At 42.1% G+C, this 23,223-nt stretch overlaps 1 protein-coding gene across 7 annotated transcripts in view; it reads left to right on the forward strand.

Annotated features, from left to right (window-relative positions):
- KLF3 (KLF transcription factor 3) overlaps nucleotides 1-23,223 on the forward strand; it is a 140,668-nt gene that overhangs the window by 78,011 nt on the left and 39,434 nt on the right. The window contains exon 1 of one of the 7 annotated variants that reach the window (XM_056556624.1): nucleotides 11,481-11,608. The exons of 5 other annotated variants lie outside the window; for them this stretch is intronic. The gene's annotated coding sequence lies outside the window, so the exon portion shown is untranslated. Of the gene's footprint in view, nucleotides 1-11,480; nucleotides 11,609-23,223 lie in introns of those variants that run through there. One more of the 7 variants, XM_056556651.1, reaches the window with a different exon arrangement.

Here is a 23,223-nt window from a genome sequence, read left to right on the forward strand (position 1 = left end):
ACTTCTGGGATAATGAGAAGAGCTGAGTTTGTGCTGGCACCGATCACCTGGTTGGCTGTGGTGGGCACCATTCCCAGGACAAGCTAAACTTACTGTCAGCTGATTGAGCTCTGGCCACACATTGGTCTCTACAATTTTCCACCGGGCTGTCTTAACAAAAAGGCTGATTGATGGGGACTTTACATGAGCACACAGTGCCCGTCAGTGGCCCAGGACCCTCTGGAGGGAGGTACAGACAGCCAGGAGATGATTGGCATTTGGCGCAGACGGTGGTGCTGTCAATTATTAGTTTTTTTATACTGTTCTAGTATCACAGTGGACACTGCAGGTCATCTCACAAGCTTGGGGGGGGGGGGGATGAGACATCTTTTTGGGGGATCCTATTTATTTATTTTATATGAAATTTATCCAAACCTTACTTTTTCGGATATCGATAGCAACACATTGAATACCATATACTTTTCGGATTTTCCTACATTGTTGTGTGTGTGTAATAAATAAATATATAAATATATACACACATATATATATATATATATATATATATATATATATATATATATATATAAACTATGGCTTCTTCTTCTACTACTGCCTTATAGCTGCCATGGATATAATGATTTATTTTTTATTTTTTATAAGATACGACAACAAAGGGCCATGGGTCCGTGCTATTTGTAAAAGCTCAGTTTAAATCTGATTTGTTTATTTACTTATTTATTTTTATGTTTTTATTCTATTTATTAATTAATTTATTTTATTTAGTACACTTATAACGTGAACAATATTTGTCAGTCTGATGATGGGACATGGGTCAAAAACTGGTCACGGGTCGGGCATGTACAATATCATTATTTTTTGTTTTGGATAAGGGGCTCTTGATGGCGAAAACCGCTTATGAGCCAATGACATATCATCCCATCAGCTATCTGTTTAACTCCTTATGGCCATGGCGGCTTAATAATTGTAACTATTTGCTTATTGTTCTAACCAATATTTAATGCTGATACTTATGTTTGTCTTTTGATCTCTACTGAGGTAGTAGACCATTGTTTCCCAACCAGGGTGCCTCCAGCTGTTGCGGAACCACAACTCCCAGCATGCCCGGACAGCCGAAAACTGTTGTAGTAGACACTACAAATGTAGCAGAGCTGGATGTGTCATTTAACTCTCGGGAACTTCTTTGTGATATCTTGCTGAGTAGTACTTTGTAAAACCCAAGATGACTCACCGCGATAGGAGAAGCAGTGCTGTGCCGCATGACAAACACAGCGCCGCTAAGTCAAACAATATTAGCTCTGCTACATCTAGACATGGCTGTGGAAAAAAAAAATTATAATAAACATTTCGCCATAGGAAAAAAAAAAAAGTTTACTTGGAATGTTATCAGGACACACTAATCCTGTATACATTTATTAACATGTAGCTCCTGATAGCTGGAGATTATGTGTGTACACAGCTGGGGTGCCCATTTCTTCTCTATGTGTTCACAGATTAGACGTGTTCTTTGTATGTACGTTCATGATTGCTCAACATACATCATGTAGAATAGTCGTAACTCCTATAGCCATGCCCAAACCCCCTCCAGCTGATATCTAAGACCACAGGGGTGCCCCTTCATATCCTGGATCTGTGTGCCACAGGGACGTGCACAGGTTGACTAGAAAGGGAGCTTGAGCCCCTGCCCTTTTGATGTTCCTCCTATAAGTTGGCAGTCTGGCATCATTATGTGGGCATTTATATAAATATAAGAAGTGCCTTTTTTTTATTTATTTATTTATTTATTTATTTTTTTAGTACAGCCCCTGCCCCCCAAAATGTCTGTGCACGTCCCGGGGGGGCCCCCCTGGTAACAACCATCTCCGCACTGTTGTCTGTACAATGTTGTAATGACTAGAAATAGAAGACTTTGCCCTCAGCTTGTCCTTCACTCTCCTATGTGCAGGGCACTAGTGGGAACAGATGTTGCCATCACCTCCATGCTTGGCTGGTACAGACAGTTCAGGGCACAGACCATGTGTGGGTAGACACCTTCTAAGCTGCTTTATGACACCCAGGCAATGGCCGAATGGTTACTCTTTCTATTTTTATTAGGGCCAAATGAGCTTTTATGGCTTAGAAAACAGTAGCACAGGAAGGAGAAGACGCTGGAGAGGAGATCATTATTTTGGCTGGACCTGTGGAAACTTTGAGCTCCTGTCTTGCAATGCAGAGCTGAGGTTTTTGTTATTTTTTTAGGTTGAAGTGGTCTTCTGTACTTCATAAGAAAAGTTGACTCCAGCACAAAAAAAAAAGGGGGGGGGGGGGGGGGGCTTTATTGGGTCATGTTAAAATCTAACAGGTAGCAAACACTTTTGCTTCATAATCCAATGTGGTCAGAACTGGATACAATGTTGTATATGTTTATTGTATATGTTTCCCCGATATAATGTTGTATATGTCTTTGGCTGGATTGACACATGACGGTTTTAAACCCAATAAATGGATCCAAACAGAAGTAGGTATTTACAGAAGTGGTCTCCAAATTGTGGACTACCAGCTGTTGAAGCTACTCTTAGGCTAGGTTCAGACTACGGAATCTCCGAGCGCTAGGACCGCGCAGACACTGCAGTCTCCTATAGACTGCTATGTGTTCCGCTAGGATTTCCGTCTGAAGAAAGAGCAACCCCTTTCTTCAGGCGGAAATTTTCTAGCGGATTTTTCATCCGGATTTTCCGCTTCACAAATTCCGAAGTGTGAATTTGTGTACGGAAAACCATTCACTACACTATGCATTATAGTAAGCGGAATTTCTGCCGGAAATTTCAAAGCGAAAATTCCGGCGGAAATTCCGTAGTCTGAACTTAGCCTTAGCGTGTCTCTGGCTGTTGCAAAACTACAACTCCCAGCATGCCCGGACAGCCGTTGGCTGTCCGGGCATGCTGGGAGTTGTAGTTTTGCAACAGCTGAAGGCACATTGGTTGGAAAACATAAAGGCAACAACAAGCTCCAGCCATTGGCAGTCCTGAAACGCTGGGTGTTGCCGTCTTGCAACAGCTGGAGGCCCACCGTTTTTAGACCACTGCCATAAAGGAAGGCCTCCAAAAACTGCATGTGTGAATTGAGCCTATAACCCAGTAACATCTGAAGCAGCTTCCCCCTGTGCACGTTCAGTTCTATTTGCATACCAGGAATAAATCATTGTCCAGCGAGCAGGTTAACACAGTCTTTGTTAATTTGTCAGGACACCTTTTTATTTACTCCCTCCGCCCGGCCTTGTTCAGGTGTCAGTAGTTGCTAAGGGCACCAAAAGGCTTTGCCGCCGTAGCTGTGACAACTTACAAACTTCCAAGCTGTAATGACGTGCTGGTGCTATACTTGGGTTACAGTGTATGTCTATGGCCGGTTAAGTGTAAAGTGTCATCATGTTTTATTAGGAAGCGTGTTGTATTGACACAATGTAACGTGTTGACTCAAAAAAGGTAAATGCTGGCTCATCTGATGTATGATGTACAATACATATAGCAGTGTGCCTCCGGCTGTTGCAAAACTAGATTTCCCAGCATGCTGGGAGTTATAGTTTATCAATAGGTGGAGTGGAGACCACTAATGCATAGGAAGGCCTTAAAGTTTTGGCCCACCTGTCGGTAACACTGCTATATATATTGTACATCATCCATCAGGATCAGCCAACATTTACCTTTTATGGGTCAACATGTCACACACATACATTGTGTTACTGACCTAAAGAGTCAGAAGCCAGGACTGGTGTTCCTTTAGCTGTATTCTACATGTAGAATATGCCCGGCGAGGTTTAGCAGGAATACAGCACCCATAAATGTCAAAAAGTTGCTCCTGTACCTCCATATACCACTGATATCATACATAGACCTAAATGATGTTTTTTCTGCCAGATTCTATATGAAGTCATTAGAAAAAACAATTGTGGTGTGTTCCATTAGATCCAGTATGGCGGTATTTTTAAGGAGTTCATAACCCCATATCACGGCGTTGTTTGGAGCATCGTATGATGATACACAGATAAAATAAATGGGGCTCCTTGTACTACTCTAAAATCGAATGCATGATCGAAATTGGAAATGTTGTTCGAAATCGGAAATCATTTAGACCTTTATCCCATATGTGGCTCATATTATAAAATGTAGGTGCCCCAGTCAGATTACAGCCACGTATTTGTATTAGTGGTCGTTTCGGCGCGACCGGAGATCTGAAGACCCGAATTGACAACTTTCAATTTGGGTCATCAAACCCGGATGTGCAGCTCTAATACGGAAGCAAACATGCGGCCATATTACGTCATTCACGTGACACCAACCTGAAGCTGTTTTTGTTTTGATGTGACTTTTTTTAACGCTTTTTTTTTTCATTAAATTTGGAAGTTGCAGTTAGTTACTAACTACAACTCCCAGCATGCCCTGATACACCCTGTGGCTCAGCAGCTACCCCAAACAAAAACTACAAGTCCCAGCATGTTGGACTATAGAGTAGTATATAGTATAGGTCAGTGTTTTCCAACCAGGGGTGCATCTAGCTGTTGCAAAACTACAACTCCCAGCATGTGTCGTATTGCCATTTGAAATTTTTGGCCCAAAACCAGAAGTGGGTCCAAAACATAGAAAAAAAGGGTTCAAATGTTTCCATTATAGTTTTTCTCTGTGTCTATTCCAACATTATGTGTGGACCCAGTACCCCAGCACTAAAATGGGATATGGGTTTGGGAATCCCAATTGGGGTTGCCACCTTTCTTGCAAAAAAAATATCGGCCATGCTAATTTGCATAATTAAGTATATATGCGTGACATCACAGGATTTACATATATACGGGGGAAGTTTTGTCCTATTCTGACCCCTATCATTTTTTTATTTCTCTTTATATGGGCCTTTATGAGGGCGCATTTTTTGTGCCCCGATCCGTAGTTTTTAACAGTGCCATTTTTGTTTTGATGTTGTTTTTTTTTTTTTACGCTTTTTTTTTCATTAAATTCGGAAGTTGCAGTTAGTTACTAACTACAACTCCCAGCATGCCCTGATACACCCTGTGGCTCAGCAGCTGCCCCAAACAAAAACTACAAGTCCCAGCATGTTAGACTATAGAGTAGTATATAGTATAGGTCAGTGTTTTCCAACCAGGGGTGCATCTAGCTGTTGCAAAACTACAACTCCCAGCATGCCCGGACAGCCAACGGCTGTCCGGGCATGCTGGGAGTTGCAGTTTTGCAACAGCTGAAGGCACTCTGGTTGGGGAAACACTGGTATGGGTTATGGTGCAACATTCTGGGAGTTGGAGGATTGGTTGGATAAATACCGGCCATTGCATTGCCGGTATTTTTAATAAAAGAAAAACGGCAGGGTCCCCAAAATACCGGCTGTGCCGGTAAAATACCGGCCAGGTGGCAACCCTAGTCCCAATAGAAATAAGTAGAGATGAGCAAACTTACAGTAAATTCGATTCGTCACGAACTTCTCAGCTCGGCGGTTGCTGACTTTTCCTGCATAAATTAGTTCAGCTTTCCGGTGCTCCGGTGGGCTGGAAAAGGTGGATACATTCCTAGGAAAGAGTCTCCTAGGACTGTATCCACCTTTTCCAGCCAACGGGAGCACCTGAAAGCTCAACTAATTTATGCCGGATAAGTCATCAACTGCCGAGCCGAGAAGTTCATGACGAATCGAATTTACTGTAAGTTCGCTCAACTCTAGAAATAAGGATTGAATAGTGTGTATTTTCTGTACAACTCTACTGAATATATTGCTGCTACAGTATATAACTAGCCTTATTTGTACTACAATGACATAGTGTGTAAATTATGATAGAGAGAGGTAATTAAAAAACTGAAATTCCCATTGCGAGTATTAAAAAAATAAAAAAATTAATGACCGCCAGCACGGTATGACCTGGTCCTTAGTCATTTGCTCATTTCAGGGATTTAATGCAGATGCCGTCTGATCACCTTTTCGTGTATTTGTAAACAGGGCAGGACCTGCCTATAAAGCCCTTGTTTTCATTCACACCCATTGAACAAACACCTCCACCCGCTGCTGCTGTATGAGATGAATGCAGCTGCTCATGAATATTGCTCCGCCAGCAATGACTGCAGTCTCTCTCTCTCTCTCTCTCTCTCTCTGTGCTTTCTCCCCTGCTAAGCCAGAAGAGCTGTTTCCTTTTCTTTGTTTCAAGGCTGGAGTTTGCGTCATACATTCCAAGTGGCACATGTGTGCTCTTTCCTGTTTCAGATCACGGGTCCTGACCAAACCTCTGTCACTGCCCCAGCAACTCCCAGTCCCCACCCTGGGAGCTAACACCTTTGCTCACCAGAGCTTAACCCTTTGTCCATAACCAATGAGATGCGGGCCTTTAAAAACAACAAGATAAGGAGATATGGCCAAGGACGACTTCTGCGTGGAGTTTGTATGTTCTACCTGTGTTTGCTCGGGTTTCCATATTGATCAGTGTTTCCCAACTAGGGTGCCTCCGGCTGTTGCAATACTACGACTCCCAGCATACCAGGACAGCCTGGTCAATGTGTTTGAGATTGGGAAATGAAGTAGTAAGCCCTACTGGGAGATCAAGATTACATCATGATGTGGTAGAGGGTATGATGCAAAGGGCAGATGGAATTACCCTAGTGGCAGATGGCATTAACCCCTTGTATTCGTGACGCCAGGGCGTGGTTTATCCTCAATACTACCCGAAGGTATATCGATAGATCCTGGGCTAGACACTGGGACAATTAATTACTTTACTGAGGGTAGACAGATGGTAAAGTCTATACAGTTCAGCCAGGGCCCATGGAGGTGATCAGTGACTCAGGGACCTTAAGGGCTTGTGGGGACTTGTAGTAGATGGGGTAAATTTAATGCAGGCCATGTTGACTTGGCAAATCTTGACTGATGACTGACAACACTGAGACTGTGGCTTACTTGTAGCTGCTTGTGGCTGCAGACTGGACTTGAGGCCTCCTATGACTCTGGACTCTCTAGGACTCGACTTGACCTCAGCAAAGACTTGTAAGAAAAGAGAGATAGCTAGCTCCACCCAGGGCTTATATAGGGGAAACTAGCAGGGAGCCCATAGGTCACTCCTGGGATCACCTGATCACTGATACCTCCTGGGCAACAATCACATGACAAGTCACATGGTAAACAGTCTTAAAGTGACAACGCTTTCTGAACATATTACAAGGTAGAATACATTAGAAACATATTTACATGGGGCGACAGATGCTAGGGGGCCCAGGGGACGCTGTAGGGAGGCTGCCTGACAGGGCAGCAAGGGTATGGGGTAACAACTCCTGTACTAGGCCACCACAATGATTTTTACATCCGACTAATTATCCGTTATCTAAAAATCGTCTATAATCGTATTTCCATTGACTTCCATGAATGCATCAGTTTTCATCTGATTACATTTCCATCAGATTTTTGATCGGGTAAAAATATTGGGGTTGACCTATTCAGTCTTATCCAGTTTTCGTAATATTAACCCCCTTAACCACAATGAATGTACATTTATGTCTAGTGTCTGTTCTTGCTGAGTGAAGCATGAGAACTCAGGAGCTGAGCGCGCTTCATACCCGATGGCTGATAGCAGCCGGGACCCACGGCTAATGCATCAACAATTGGGCCAATGTCTGGCATTAACACTTTAGACGCGACAATCAAAGATGATCCCAGCGTCTATATGCTTTAAAAAAAATCAATTCTGGTTAGCGCAGCGAAATGATGGGGATCACCGCAATAAAATTGTGGGGTCCCAATCAGGTGTCTAAACATTACCTAATCTGCACCAAATCGATTTTGCTGAGGAATTTAGGACAGAATAATTAAATATAACAAAGAAAGAATGGATTTAAAACACTCAGATCAGATCTGTAGTGATTTCCATAGCAAAACTGGCAATCATGCAAATTAAGGCTGGGGCTACCATGCGACTTTTGCCGTGACACAGATAAATCATACTACATGGCAACATTTTCTTTTAAATCAACTGGCGCCAGAAAGTTAAGCAGATTTGTAAATTACTTCTATTAAAAAATCTTAATCCTTCCAGTACTTATCAGCTGCTGTATGTTCCACAGGAAGTTCTTTTCTTTTTTAATTTCCTTTCTGTCTGACCACAAGTGCTCTGTGCTGACACCTCTGTCCGTATGAGGAACTGTACAGAGCAGGATAGGTTTGCTATGGGGATTTGCTCCTACTCTGGACAGTTCCTAAAATGGACAGAGGTCAGGGGTCCCGTCCTGGGGAAAAAAAGTGTGGGAACTCACTTAAGATTTCCACTGAAGGGCTAGTCCTGCTGGACTCCTGCTAATGGAAACAGTGTTCCTGCTGTGGAAAAAGTGCAGGAACTCCGTTCCCATGCGTTCCTTCAGGACTTGAACCCTGACAGAGGTGTCAGCAGAGAGCACTGTGGTCAGACTGAAAAGAACTCCAGAAAGAAATACAACTTCCTCTGGAGCACACAGCAGCAGATAAGTACTGGAAGGATTAAGATTTTTTTTTTTTTATAGAAGTAATTTACAAATCTGTTTTAACTTTCTTGCACCAGTTGATTAACAATAAAAAATGTTTTCCAGCGGAGTACCCCCTTTAACTGCAATGTAGCACAATTCAGGAATCACGCCAAAGGAATCTTTGGGTACAAAACCAATGTTGTGGCCAGAGTTTCTGTGTAACCCAAGCGCTTTTTTTGCAGATTTTGGCTTCCCCAATGAGAATAACTTATCCCTTGTAAACACTGCAGATTTTTCACAAAACACAGTGCCAAAAATCCACAGCTTATTCGTCATTTACGAACATACCCTAAAAGACCGCACAGCTGGCTACGCTTTCCTGTACAGTAATATAGGTACGCCTACGTATACTCCAGCAGTGTATGCCACAAGCACACTCTTTTAGCATATGTCTAGGACCTATGAATACTTTCAAAGTTTGCCTCGAGAGTTTTCCCAGCATGAGCATTAAACCTGTTTACATAACAAAATGTGAACAGTGTCTAAGGTTTGTATGTGTCATTTGCATCCCCTCTGTATTTTGGAACCACTTCTGGTCTTGGATTACAAATACCAAAGGAAAATACTGACCAAAATAAGGAAGTGGAAAAGTAGCCTTAGGCTGGTTTGAGATGACCATAATACAGCTGCATTTAGTGGCCTGGGACCCCCACAGCTCTCGTTGTTGATGTAAAGTCATCTATGTTTAGTTCACTTTAGCCCCGGGTTGTGCTCTATACTGATGTTTTCAGAAACGGAGATTCAAATTTTCATTTACATTGGAACAATAGTCCTGAACTATTGGAACCTGCCAAAACCTGTCCAGAGGAAAAGTTACCGAGTTGCCCATAGCAACCAATCAGATCGCTACTTTCATTTTTCACAGGCCTTTTCAAAAATGAAAGACGCGATCTGATTGGTTGCTATGGGCAACTCAGTAACTTTTCCTCTGGACAGGTTTTGATAAATCTTCTCCGTGGTGTCCAAACTGTGGCCCTCCAGATGTTGCAATACTACAATTCCCAGCATGCCCGGACAGCCGTTGGCTGTCCGGGCATGCTGGGAGTTGTAGTATTGCAACATCTGGAGGGCCACAGTGTGGACACCACTGGATGGTATTTTAGGAGCTTCTTCCTTTACAGACAACAGTGATTCCAATAATGCAATAGCAATGGGGGACACCGATTTCTGTCCTTTTATTTGAAATACAACTTCTTGTTCCTGGAGATAAACCTGGCAATAATATTGTATTCAATAAGGGAATTGCTCTATACACAATTTCCCAATTCACCAAGATACATGTAAACTTCTTAACATAAATTGATGGAAAAACCCTCAAAATAATGGGGGAGATTTAGGTAACGTTGCTGAGTTGCCCATAGCAACCAATCATCTCGCTTCTTTCATTTTTATCAAGGCCTCTGCAAAATGAAAGTAGCAATCTGATTGGTTGCTATGGGCAACAGGGCAACTTTTGCTTTGTCCAGGTTTTAATAAATCTCCACCAATATCCCCAAACTAGGAAACCCCCCACATTAGTATAAAATTAATAAACTTTATTATACTCCGTAGAGTGCATAACCCAAATTAAGACACACTCTACGGAATATAATAAACTTTATTAATAATTTTATACTAATTAATAAAGTTTATTATATTCCGTAGAGTGTGTAACCCAAATGAATGCCTTAATTTGGGTTACACACTCTACGGAGTATGATAAAGTTTATTGATAATTTTATACTAATGTGGGGGGGTTTCCTAGTTCGGGAATATTATTCTGAGGGTTTTTCCCTCAGTTTGTGTTTATAAGAATTATCCCCGGAGCCTCCGGGAGGTTGTGTTTTGTACATGTAAACTTCGCCTCTTGGCTTCACCTTAAAAAAATCAGTTTTTAAAATTAGCCACAATACAAACGTTCCAATGGTTCCTTATAAATGTCACCTGTAAATGTCATATATTGTGGTTAAGAGTTTTCTTCCCAGTGTGACAAAAAAAACCTTGGCATGAAACTTTCACATATTACTCACAAATATCATAAAAAAAACAAACCTCTAAGAGACGTTCAAAGGAACAAGGAAATCGACACTACACATCTAACAAACAGGGACATTGTCAGAAACTACATATTCAGTGGAAACAACATCAGAGCCCAGGACTTTCCCTGAAAATAAGGGACAGTCGACCAGGTGTTGAGTAGATGTGAGATTTCGCAGTCTCCGTCTCTACTACCAGCCTCTCTATGACGGCTCATTCAGAATGTTCCACTGTCTCGGAAATCTTCACTTTCTCGAAGTCTGAATACATTTCGATCGTTGACGTTTGGCTGCCCTTCTTATTGAAAGGAGACCTCTGTACAAGACTCGCACTTAGGACATCCTTTGTTATTGTGATCTTCAGGCCTGCTGTATTCTTATTGTTTTCCAGAGGAATCTAAGTGTTATTCATATTAACATGTATTCTAATGGCTGGGGTCCACTATAGCGAAATGAAACATTGAACACTTAGCTTCTGTTCTCCCCCATGATCACTACTTAAAGGGGTTATCCAGGGTTAGAAAAACATGATTTACTCCAAAAACTGCACCACTCCTTTCTTTATATTGCGTGTGTGTGTGTGGTATTGCAGCTCAGTTCCATTGTAGTGAATGGAGCAAAGTTGTAATAACACACCCAACCTGAGTACAGGTGTGGTGATGTTTTTGGAAGAAATTTTGTGGTGGCCCGATACAGGACTTGTACCCCTGTACCCTAGCTGACCTGTCAGGCAGTGTCCCCTGGGCCCCCTGCACCTGTTCCACTTGTATAGTTATCTTTATGCTGTGTAATGTATTTAAAAGTGTTATACCGTTGACATGTGATTAACCAGTGTCATGTGATTGTAACCCAGTGAGGTATCATTGACCATGTGACCTTAGGGTGACCTATGGGACCTTTTCTAGTCTCCCCCATATAAGCCCTTGGATGAGCTAGTTCGCTCTCTTGATTACAGTTAAGTCTTTGCTGAGGTCCAGTGCAGTCAAGTCCTAAGAGTGTGTCTGGAGTCCAGAGGAGGCCTCAAGTCAACCATGCAGTCACAAGTCTACAAGTCCACAAGCCCCAGGTCCCAGTCAGAGCCTGGTAAGCAACAAACGGGGTGTAGTCAGTCAAAGTCAACCTGTCTTCAGTCAGCGTGGCCTGCATCAAAATTGTCCCAGCAAGCCCTGAGGTCTCTGAAATCACTGATCACCTCCTTGGGCCCTGGCTAAGCTGTATAGAATATTCCACCTGTCTAACTCAGTAAAGCTACCATTGTTCTGTAACTTGGTGCGGAGTCATTATTGCCCCCGTGCCTAGCCCAGGATCCAGCGGTATACCTCTGGTGGTCTGTTTTTCTATTACCAGATAACCGCTTTAACCTCCCATACGTCCAATTCTGATACCCTCCAGAATTATTCCTACTACATACTATAAGACACCCAAAGGTAGTCCCACCAAGATTTACAGCTGATGTGTCTCCTACCCCTATGTGACTGCCATCCCTGAAACTGATTTTATTGCGGACCAACTTAATAGAACCGAACAACTTAGAAGACTAGAATATTTCAAGAACTCATACTAAAGAGGTTGACAACCCCTGTCCATATGTTGTAATAGGGCAATTGATACCATAGAGGGGGAGCCCGCTTTCAGTACCCCCTTTATAGACCAGAACATAACAACTGTATTTGTGTAGCTACTATATAATGGCCCTGAAACACGGAGTGATTATCGACTGAGTAGGCCAAGATTGCTCTGTACAATAGAGGCAGAGATCAGGCGACGAATGTGCAAATGTTCTTTCGTCAGCTAACCTTTAAAAAAATAAATAAATAATTGCCCATTCAAGGAATAGAGGATGTGCTGCCAAAGATGACGGAAGCAGTGAGCCATACAATCAATCGAATAATCATACAATCAATCCAGTGATCATACAATCAATCCAATAATCATACAATCAATCCAGTGAGGCCCATCCTGTAAAATAGATGAGCCTTGTATTAGGCTCTTTCAGTGAGTGCCCACCTATGACATCTGCGCTCTAATAAACTGGGTGTTGGACCATGTAATAGGGCCCTACATAGTGGCCACCCACTCGCTGCCTTATCTGGTGAGAACAGCCAATGGCGGCCCAGTCGCTCAGTCTGTTTAATGTTTGATTTATGAACCACAGCTATAGTTTTTTTTTTTTTTTATCCCCCGTGTTTCTTTACTTGACAGTCAGACACATTACCGATTCTCCAGCGACCTGTGTTCCCTAAGAGAAAGCATAGACTAAACTTTTCCGTCACCTGCCGTGATCAATGGCAACACTCCCTGCAGATTGTGATGTGCCAAGTCATGTAATACTTCAATCAATGGCTGCATTATCACTTGCTGCACTAAATAAACTCCTGGCTTTTTCTTTTATCATAAAATATACAATAAAACATTGCTCGTGGGTCAACAGCGCACGCTATGTAAACCCTGCCATCAAACAACACAAAACTACACTTTTATCCATCCTTCTATAAATAGAAACCTAATTGCTTAAAGATTGTATTTGCTTGATATAAAAGTTTTGTAACGCGAATGAAGACTCCAGCTGACCTCCTCGCTTTATTCGTCATACGGATCTCAAGTGGCTTTCATTAATGTAAACAAGGACTTCTGTGGGTGCTGTAACATAGCTATGTGGATAAGCCTAAAAATGTACCTGTCTCTAGGACATGTCAAAAGTCTTGATTGGTCGGGGTCTTTTGTAATTTTGTCTAGCTTAGCACAATCTTCTCTTCTGCCGGCTTGTTCTAGCGATTGGTCGCAGTCTGAAAACTTATACACCAACCGATCAAAACTTTTAACTCTACTACAATGTCTCTACAACATGTCAAAAGTTTCTTAAAGTGACAGTGCCCCTTTGGGGACCCCCGCGATCTCGGCTGCGGCGCCCCAGACATTCGGTGGACGGAGCGAACTTCGCTCCATGCAGAATGACTGTCGATGCGGGGCAGAGGCTCATGATGTCATGGTCACATCTTACTCGTGATGTCATGGCCATGCCTCCTCAATGCAAGTCTATCATAGACTGGCATTGAGGGGGGGGTGGCCGTAACATCATGAGCAGGGCACGGCCGTGACGTCACAAGCCTCCGGCGCTGCACCCAACACTCTAAACGAAGGCTGGGTGCAGCAGGAAGATTGCGGGGGTCCCCAGAGGCGGGACCCCTGTAATCAGACATGTTATGTTAAGATGTCTATGGTTGGAGTACCCCTTTAAAGGGGTTATCCAGGAGAAGAAGAATAGAGCAAATTTTTTCCAAAAAACAGCACCACGTCTGTCCCCAGTTTGTGTGTGGTATTACAACTTGCCTCCATTCACTTCAAGTGAACTGAGCTGCAATAACACACACAGCCTGGGGACAGACGCTGCACTGTTTTTGGAAGAAATCATCTGTTTTTCTAATCCTGCGTAACCCCTTTTAGAAGATTAATAGTTTTAAAGGAAAGCTTTTCTGTATACCTTGAATTCGATTCATGTAAATCTCTGCTCATTCTGGCCTTAGGAGTCCAGTGGGTGGTCCTTATCAATGATTGACAGCCATCAGTGTGCACACTCATACAGGGAAGGCTGTCAATCAATGGGTTTAAACCACTGCCTGGACTCTGAAACCCAAAAGGATTATGATCAAAACGTTACATGTTTTGCTCAATCTGCTCAGCTTGTCCTGCTTGTCCCCTTCAGGAAATGAAAACTTCCTAAATTGGTTATATTCTCACCCCAGAGGTGAATGGGTTAAACAGAGCAACTCTTCCAAGATGTGACCCTGCAACATTGTGGGAGAGGAAAGAGGAAAAAGGTAACTGTGTAACTGAGCAGGAAAGGAAAAATTGTGGCTGGATTCCTCAGGAAATGTCTCATACTCCCTGCTGTTTAGGCTCCACATTTGTTTTCCTAACCTGGGCGAGGCTCCTCGAGAGCTGCCCCTTCACCTCCCCTGGAGAAGACAGTGTTCATGAGGGCAGGGCATGAGGAAGTAGTTTTGGAGAAAGAGGAAGAATATTTAGATTTAAGAATGCTGACTTCTGCAGTCCGCAGCTCAGTTTTTTATTTATTTATTTTTCCATCTAACAATATTCGGGAGCTTTAAACCCTTGGAGCAGATGCTGCAGATATGTCTATGTGCCATCTTATATGGGCAGATAACTGACCCACAACAACAGGTGAGGTAGGTGTCCGATGTAGAGCCATGAAAACCACTTGTGCGCAGTAATACCAAGTCCATATGGTGTGCAGAGACCATCTGTGTGCAATAACAATCTCACACCTAAACATACTAATTCACATAATATTTTTGAATTGGGTCATGCTAGTGTGGTGGCCCAGTATGGGAGGTGTTACCCCGTACCCTTCCTGCCCTGTCAGGCAGCCTCCTGCAGTGTCCCCTGCCACCCCCCAGGAGGTATCAGTGACCAGGTAACCCAGGAGGTATCAGTGACCAGGTAACCTAGGGGTGACCAATGGGACCCCACCAGAGCCTCCCCCATATAAGCCCTGGGTGGAGTCTCTGCATGCTCTCTTAGTCTTTGCTGAGGTCTAGCCAGGTCCGAAAAGGTTAAAGAAGACCTATACACCTGGAAGACTCTTCAAGACAGTGGGCAGTGGAGTACCCCTTTATAAAGAAGAACAATCTGTGTACTGAATTTAATTAAATTTGAATTGAATTTTCTTGGAGAGTGTTAAGATTTTCTTACCGCTTCACCCTGGCGCCTCCTCTCCCCAGTTTGCCATTGTTTCTTCGCCCACTTTAAAGGGTTACTCCCCTGGATTTTTTTTTTAATCAACTGATAAGAGAAAGTTAAACAGATTTGTAAATTACTTCTATTTAAAAATCTTAGTCCTTCCAGTACTTATCAGCTGCTGTATGCTCCACAGAAAGTTATTGGATTTTGAATTTCCTTTCTGCCTGACCACAGTGCTCTCTGCTGACCATTTTACGAACTGTCCAGAGTAGGAGCAAATCCCCATGGCAAACCTATCCTTCTCTAAACAGTTCCTAAAATGGACAGAGGTGTCAGCAGAAAGCATTGTGGTCAGACAGAAAAGAAATTAAAAAAGAAAATAACTTCCTCTGTAGTATACAGCAGCTGATAAGTATTGGATTTTTAAATAAAAGTAATTTACAAATCTGTTTAACTTTCTGGAACCAGTTGATTAAAAAAAAAAATGTTTTCCAGTGGAGTATCCCTTGAAGACTCCACATTGTAAAACTATCCAGAGAACAAACATGACTGTGACTCTGCCTGATCCGTTGGCACACCTTTTGCTTTACATGCCTTTTTCTTTATATGTGCTTTGTACCTTTTGATCAGGATTAGCTAATCTCTTGTTGTCTAACGCCAGACTGCTTATTTCTTTTTTTTTTTTTTTTTTAACTAGTTAAGAATTGTGCAATAGTTGTGAAAAAAAGGCTGTGAAATATTAACCAGTGATACAGCATTAGTCAACATGACCTGATGCTTCTGTGAGTGTCGCTGTGTAGCCTCGCTGTCTCTGAACATCTGGGAAGATTAACTTGGAGAGGGTTTTTTTTTTTCAGTATATAACTGTTTTCTCATGGGAGTGTTCCCAATGATCCTGCAGGCATTGCAGGACTTTCTTTAAAGGAACACTTTCATGTTTTACACACCAATTGTAAATTGGGAACAGATGATAACAGAGAGCAGAGGATGGGAAGGTGGATAGGATGGTGACACAATCAACATTCTATAGATAGATAGATAGAGAATTATCATTATTACTATTAAACATATATATATGTTATTATTAATATTATGTTGCCATAGATTCTGAAGGCCCCCAAACATTTCAGTGGGATCGACTGACTGACTAATGTGTATGGTGGCCTCCCAATTCTCCCCCGACAGATGGTCGGGATCAGACATGTTGAATTTTAACACTTAAGGAGTCCCCATTGAAAACATGCAAACACTCATCTGATCCGAGCTTTCATGTGTATGGCAGAATCTGGAAAACAAATATTTGGCCTTTAGTTTTTGAAGGTGTTTGGCCACCTCAAGTGTTACCTTATCCTTCTATCTAAATACAGTGGCCTAAACAGAGTGGCTTGCTGACACCTCCCCTAGCACCTACGGCTTGTTCCTTACTAGCCCGCCATAGCTACACCACTAAAGCTGGCCATACACATAAGATAGCTGCTAAATTCTCAAATGGTTAACAGCGATTCCTCATGAACACCTTAAACTTGTATTGGCTTAGCTGAACATGGATGAGCTCTCAATGGTGAAAAAGTAAAAAAAAAGGTTCTGATAAACTCCTTGGGTGGTGGCTTATCTTCATATGAACAAAATGATCAGGCAGTTTATATCCAACATGTTTCCCCCAACATGTGTTATCAGCAGAGTGTTTGGAAGCCACAATACACATTGGATGATGGGCCTGTTCCGGCTCAGACATCAACTTCAAAATACTAATATGGGGTGATAAAACAAAATCAATTATTACATATTTAAGCAAAGTATTAAGTAAATATCGAGTAAATATTGGATTGCTTACTGTATGTTTAATAGCCCATTCATAGGGATGAGCGACTATTGGACATTCGATGTCAAGTGGTTTGGTGAAGGCTGACATGAGTTTGCTAGAAACTCAGCCTTTGAACTCTCCTGATACTACTGAGTCTATTAAGCTAAAGCAATCGAGAAATGTGGACTATAGCAGGAAGCAGCTAATTTGTCCTTATAGCTAGAAAATGAGTCAATGTTTTACCTATATGTTATAAAAAGGGATTTCATGGACTTTGACTGCCTGTTCTGTCAAACCTCTCTTAAAGCAATGACATGGCATAATCCACTGTAACCAATTCTATAAAAGTTGCCCATTCACTTCCATCAGAATTCTACTACATGAATTTTGGCCAATGACGATTTTATGGCCGTTTTATTGCACCCTGCTTAAATTGTATTGAGTATATTTTTGAGTCCTATGTAAAGCCCATACTGTCATTTATATGGGAAAAGTATACCGACAGTCGTAACAGCCGTGATTTACAGCTTCATATGAAAAGGAGTGAGTAGTAGTAAATTGTATTTGCTGAGGAAAGGCAGAAGCAGCAGTCCTCCTTCCATTCTGATTTCAGCTTGAATATTAGTTGTTGTTCTTGTTGTTGTTGCTATACTGGTGTTGTTATTGGTGTTATCTTTGTGCTGTACTTTGATATTGTTATCTGTAAAGACAACTTCCTCAAAGGATATTCATGCTAATAAGCTAAAAGCAAAGCAGACATGGAAGGTGGCCAAAAGTACATTGTGGGCAGCAACCGATCTGCCACCAGGGAGTGTCCTTTAAATTAGGGCAATCATAAGATGCCCTTAAATAGCACCCATACTAATTAATGTTCATGTGGTACATGCATAACATATGCCTAGCACTTGTACTAATACTTACCCCATTACAGTTCCTCTGCCAAAATTACAAGTTAGTATGGCAACTGCATAGTAGATGTAGATCCAGTACTTACCACATTGCATTTAAGCATAGATGTGATCAGTGAAATACAGTAGTTGTGTCTTAATTTTCTGTACAGTTTTGCGGAGAACCTTAATTTTTTTTTTTTTTTGAGGACACGTACTTAGATGTGCTCAGATGTGCTTGGGAACATTTTCCAGCACTATCCCTGTAGACAAGAGAGCCCCTTGTTCCTTAAGTCAGTATAGTTTGCCTTGGAGGAGGGAACTAGTCTACATACTTTCTGCAGTGGGATCTGATATCAACTTTGTTCCCCTAACTAGCCTACCCTGTTTCACTTGTCCAAATCGGTAATGCAGAAGCTTGAGACAGGAAACCAGACAGCGGTCTGCTCTGATAAGGGATGGTATTGTCTAAGGGAGGGGACCATTTTCTTTGTAACCAGCCCTCCCTTTCCCCTGACAGAGTGCAGGAGACACATTGACTTGCATTAACCAGTTCTGCAATGGGGATTTGAAGTACCCATATTTGTAGTTGACATGTTGTCCCTAACAGTCCACTCCTACATAGCATACCACATAACTACTTGGGTGCCAAAGAGTCCCCTTGTTTTCCCTAAACATTTCCAACTTTGCAGGGCTGACCTCTAGTTGCACTATGGAAATTAACTGCAAATCTGATTTCTGTTAAAAGTAAATACAGTGATCCCTCAAGTGATGGCCTCAACATACAATAGTTTCAACATACAATGGTCTTTTCTGGGCCATTGTAAGTTGAAACCAGACTCAACATGCAATGACAGTCTGGACAAAGACAGTCCAGATCTGTGAAAAATGTCAATGGCCGAGAGAACTGACCAATCAGAATGGGCAATTTACTGGTAAAACACCTGTATTACTGAAGTGCATGCACTGACTGGTGTCTGGTAGTGCCCCCTACAGTACAGGGAGGTATTACCTGTTCTGTACACTTTACCTGTACCAGGGTTACCTGCTCCTTTGGACACCAGGTGAGGGAGACTCCATGTTACTTTTTTAGGACATTGTGTTTACTTGTACAGGACCCTGAAGAAGCTCCTGTCCTCTACATAGACCAGTGTTTCCCAAGCAGCGTGCCTCCAGCTTTTGCAAAACTACAACTCCCAGCATGCCCGGACAGCCTTTGGCTGTCCGGGCATGCTGGAAGTTGTAGTTTTGCAACAGCTGGAGGCTCCCTGCTTGGAAAACACTGACATAGACAGTGATTTACAGCTCCCAGCAGATCTTTCTTACTTTTATATGTAAGGATTTGCTTTATCTATATTAGTTATCTACTTATTTTTGTTTAATTCTCACTTTTTCCTATTTTCGGATGACATTTTGGTGGCTTCAGAACCAATTACCTGGTTTCCATAGAGTTCTGGTCTCAACATACAATGGTTTCAACATACAATGGTCATCCCAGACCCAATTAATATTGTAACTTGAGGGACCACTGTATTCTCAAAGTGTGATATGAGTTGTGAAGATGTTTCTATGACGTTCCAGATTATTGTTCTATTACATGGCACTGACCTGAAATGTGTGAATTAACATGACACCAAGCAAGACCTATACACAATGTAGTCTGAATAACAAGGTTACAATTGTGGTTACTATATATGACTTTAGTGACTTAGTCAGATGATAGAATATTTTCTCAGCGGATGGTCATTCTAGGTCACTTGTAGTAAAGCTGTTTTCACATGATATTTTAGTTACAACCAGGAGAAAAGTTTAAAATCTTCCCATTATAGTTTTTCTTTGTTTTGGTTCCACTCCTGGTTTTGGCTAAATACTAACCATAATACTGCATGTGAACCCAGTTTTGGACCCAAAGGGTTTTTCCATCAATATTCAAGCAGTGGGGATCCAACTCCCATCATCCCTACTGATCAGCTGATTGAAATTACCACCACGCTCGTGCAATGGTCAGTAGCGGCCCTACCTGGTATTGTTCACATTGGAACAACTTGCAATACCAGGTATAGCGAGAACCAAATGTTCGGAGCTGTGCCTGGTAGTAAGTAGAAAGGCTTCACCCAACCACTCGAAAATTGCACTTCTGCTATTGCATGACACTGATGGGGGAGGGGGACAAACATCATATATCGCCCATCTATATTAAATCCTAAAGCAATACCATCAATGTTCTCCCAAGATATCTTCAAAAGCTTGAATGGGCACCACAGCCAGTCCGTACCAATCAGACCTTGATGACCTCTCAACAAAAATCCTGGAAAACCAATGATTTGGTTGTCTCAGGAAAGACATTGATTGTATATTGCCAAGAATTGCCATGAATCCCTTTTGATAGCTCAGGTTCTGGTTGCTGTGACTTCTACCGATGACTAGAATTGTCAGCGGTGCTCGGTTTCATTCAGCTTTTTCTGGATTGGCAAATAGTCGGCCATTGACTACAATGGACCGGCCACACAACCCTGGAAAAAAATTGTACTTCTGCTATTTCACGACAGTTATAGGGGGAGGGAGGGTCAGACCCCATGTATGGGCCATCTATAGTAAATTCTAAAACAATGCCGTCAATGTTTTCCCAAGACAATTTCAAGACCAGACAACCTGCTTCAATGTCATATATGTGTATTGTCTAGTCTTTTGGGTATAAAACATACCTTTCTAGTATACCTTGTGTTTCAGCTGCACCCCATTTCAAGATACCTGCATGCTGACAGTGAATAATAGATTCTTGATAAGGGTCAGAAAGACTGCACAGACCTGTTGTTACATTATAAAAGTCATTATAACCAGAGCCGTAGCTTGTAGCTTCTGGGCCCAGATGCAAAATCTGCAACAGGGCCCCATATGCCAATTATATTACTGGTCTCTAATGGCGCAGATGTGCTTTGGGGCCCCTTTAGGCACCCGGGCCCCGGTGCAACTGCTACCTCTATAGCTACGCCCCTGATTGTAACCATCTGTAGGCTAAACTCAACTGCTGAGTGCTCTTATATGTAGTACTACACTGTAACAAACTCCCAGTTGTATGAGTAGTGGTCAGGATGTAACTTCAGTCTTCAGCCATTTACTAAAGCTACTTTCACACTGCCGCTGGGCACTGCCACAAATGGCCGTTTAGGCTCTTTTTAAAATTTTTTGCCCTTAACGGCCATTAGTGTGACAAAGCCCAATGGAAGACATAACTGGCACAGAGGATCCCATTCATTTGAGGGGTTCTCTGACGTCCATTATTACGGCCGTTATTCCTCTGGAAGATAGCAGGAAAAAAAGACGTTGCAAGCACAAATTTTTGTCCCGCTATCTTTCAACGGACCTGCTACTGACAGGTAGTAGCTGTAGTGTGAAAGGAGCCTAAAACAGTATGGCAAAAACGTGATGTGAAGTAGTGTTGAGCGGCATAGGCCATATTCGAATTCGCGATATTTCGAATATTTGTCATATATTCGCTAAATTCGCATATTCGTAATATTCTCGTTTTATTTCAGCATGTGCGGAAATTTGCATTTGCGAAAATTAGCATATACGAAAATTAGCATATGCGAAAACTATTAGCATATGCGAAAATTCGCACGCCAGTCTCACACAGTAGTATTAGAGCCTTCTTTACACCCCACAAGCTGGAAGAAGAGAGGGATGATCACTGTGATGTGTACTGGAGCACCTGAAAGCTGAACTCATTTATGCAGGAAAAGTTATCAACTGCTGAGCCGAGAAGTTCGTGACGAATCGGATTTACTGTAAGTTCGCTCATCTCTAGTTCACACGTATGCAGATTTGATTTGCAGGATTTGGTCACAGGATTTTCTGCAGCCCTATGTGTGAAGTGAGTTTTGGAGGCGGAGCCACGCGTCACAGACACGCCGGCACACGGCCCCGCCTCCAAAAACTCACTACACGCATAGGGCTGCCGCCGGAAAGCCCTATGTGTATAGTGAGCAAGGAATACGCATCTTATTTCCCGCTTCTGCCTGAAATACGATACGTATACGCCAGGTGGGAACGCACCCTTATAGTGAACATAATCCTTTCGGACTGGCTGATGTTGAACACTTGTGCTGTTGCCACTATTGCAGAATCTATAATAAATGTTTCATTATATAAGTATTTACCAATCAGGGTGCTTCCAGCTGTTGCAAAATTACATCTCCCAGCATGCGGGGATATGTAGTTTGGCAACAGCTGAAGGCACCCTGGTTGGGAACGCTGCATAATACTGTATATATTAGGATTAAAGCAGTGTTTCCCAACCAGGGTACCTCAAGCTGTTGCAAAACTACAACTCCCAGCATGCCCGGACAGCCTAAGGCTGTCCGGGCATGCTGGTGGAAGTTGTAGTTTTGCAACAGCTGGAAGCACCCTGGTTGGGAAACACTGCTTTAATCCTAAGTCTTATATAAAACAGGCAGTCATTAAAGGGTTTATCCAGGAAAAAACTTTTTTTTTATATATATCAACTGGCTCCAGAGAGTTAAACAGATTTGTAAATTCCTTCTATTAAAAAATCTTAATCCTTTCAGTACTTATGAGCTTCTGAAGTTTAGGTTGTTCTTTTCTGTCTAAGTAATCTCTGATGACACGTGTCTCGGGAACCGCCCAGTTTAGAAGAGGTTTGCTATGGGAATTTGCTTCTAAACTGGGCGGTTCTCGAGACACGTGTCTTCAGAGAGGACTTAGACAGAAAAGAACAACCTTAACTTCAGAAGCTCATAAGTACTGAAAGGATTAAGATTTTTTTAATAGAATTAATTTACAAATCTGTTTAACTTTCTGGAGCCAGTTGATATATATAAAAAAGTTTTTTCCTGGAATACCCCTTTAAAGAATAATACTGCTGTACACCCTATTCAGGAGCCAAAGCTATAGATCCCTGCCAGAGAGGATGTTGGGAATTGAGATAACCGGTTATCATTGCTTTAAAGCTGCAACTTTTATCCAAAAATTCTGTGCTGTATATTGGTTCATTTCGCATCTACTAAAATCAGTCATTGCTTTTGGTTGAATAGATATCTATTTGGAAACTTTATACAGTATATACCAATGTATTTTAGAGCTGTGCATTTTGATACAACCTTCGATTAAAAGGACAGAAACTCAACACATAAATAGGGATTTTTTCTCTTGATACCGCAAAGTAGTATTGAAATGACAGTGGTATCCTATGTGTTGTGTGAAACAGGTTATTGAGCAGATCACATCAAGTCCGGTATGTACAGCTATAAGAATACAGACTGCTAAATATAATAGCTATATCTACC

The sequence above is a fragment of the Hyla sarda genome, chromosome 1, assembly GCF_029499605.1.
Source record: "Hyla sarda isolate aHylSar1 chromosome 1, aHylSar1.hap1, whole genome shotgun sequence".
Classification (NCBI taxonomy): Eukaryota; Metazoa; Chordata; class Amphibia; order Anura; family Hylidae; genus Hyla; species Hyla sarda.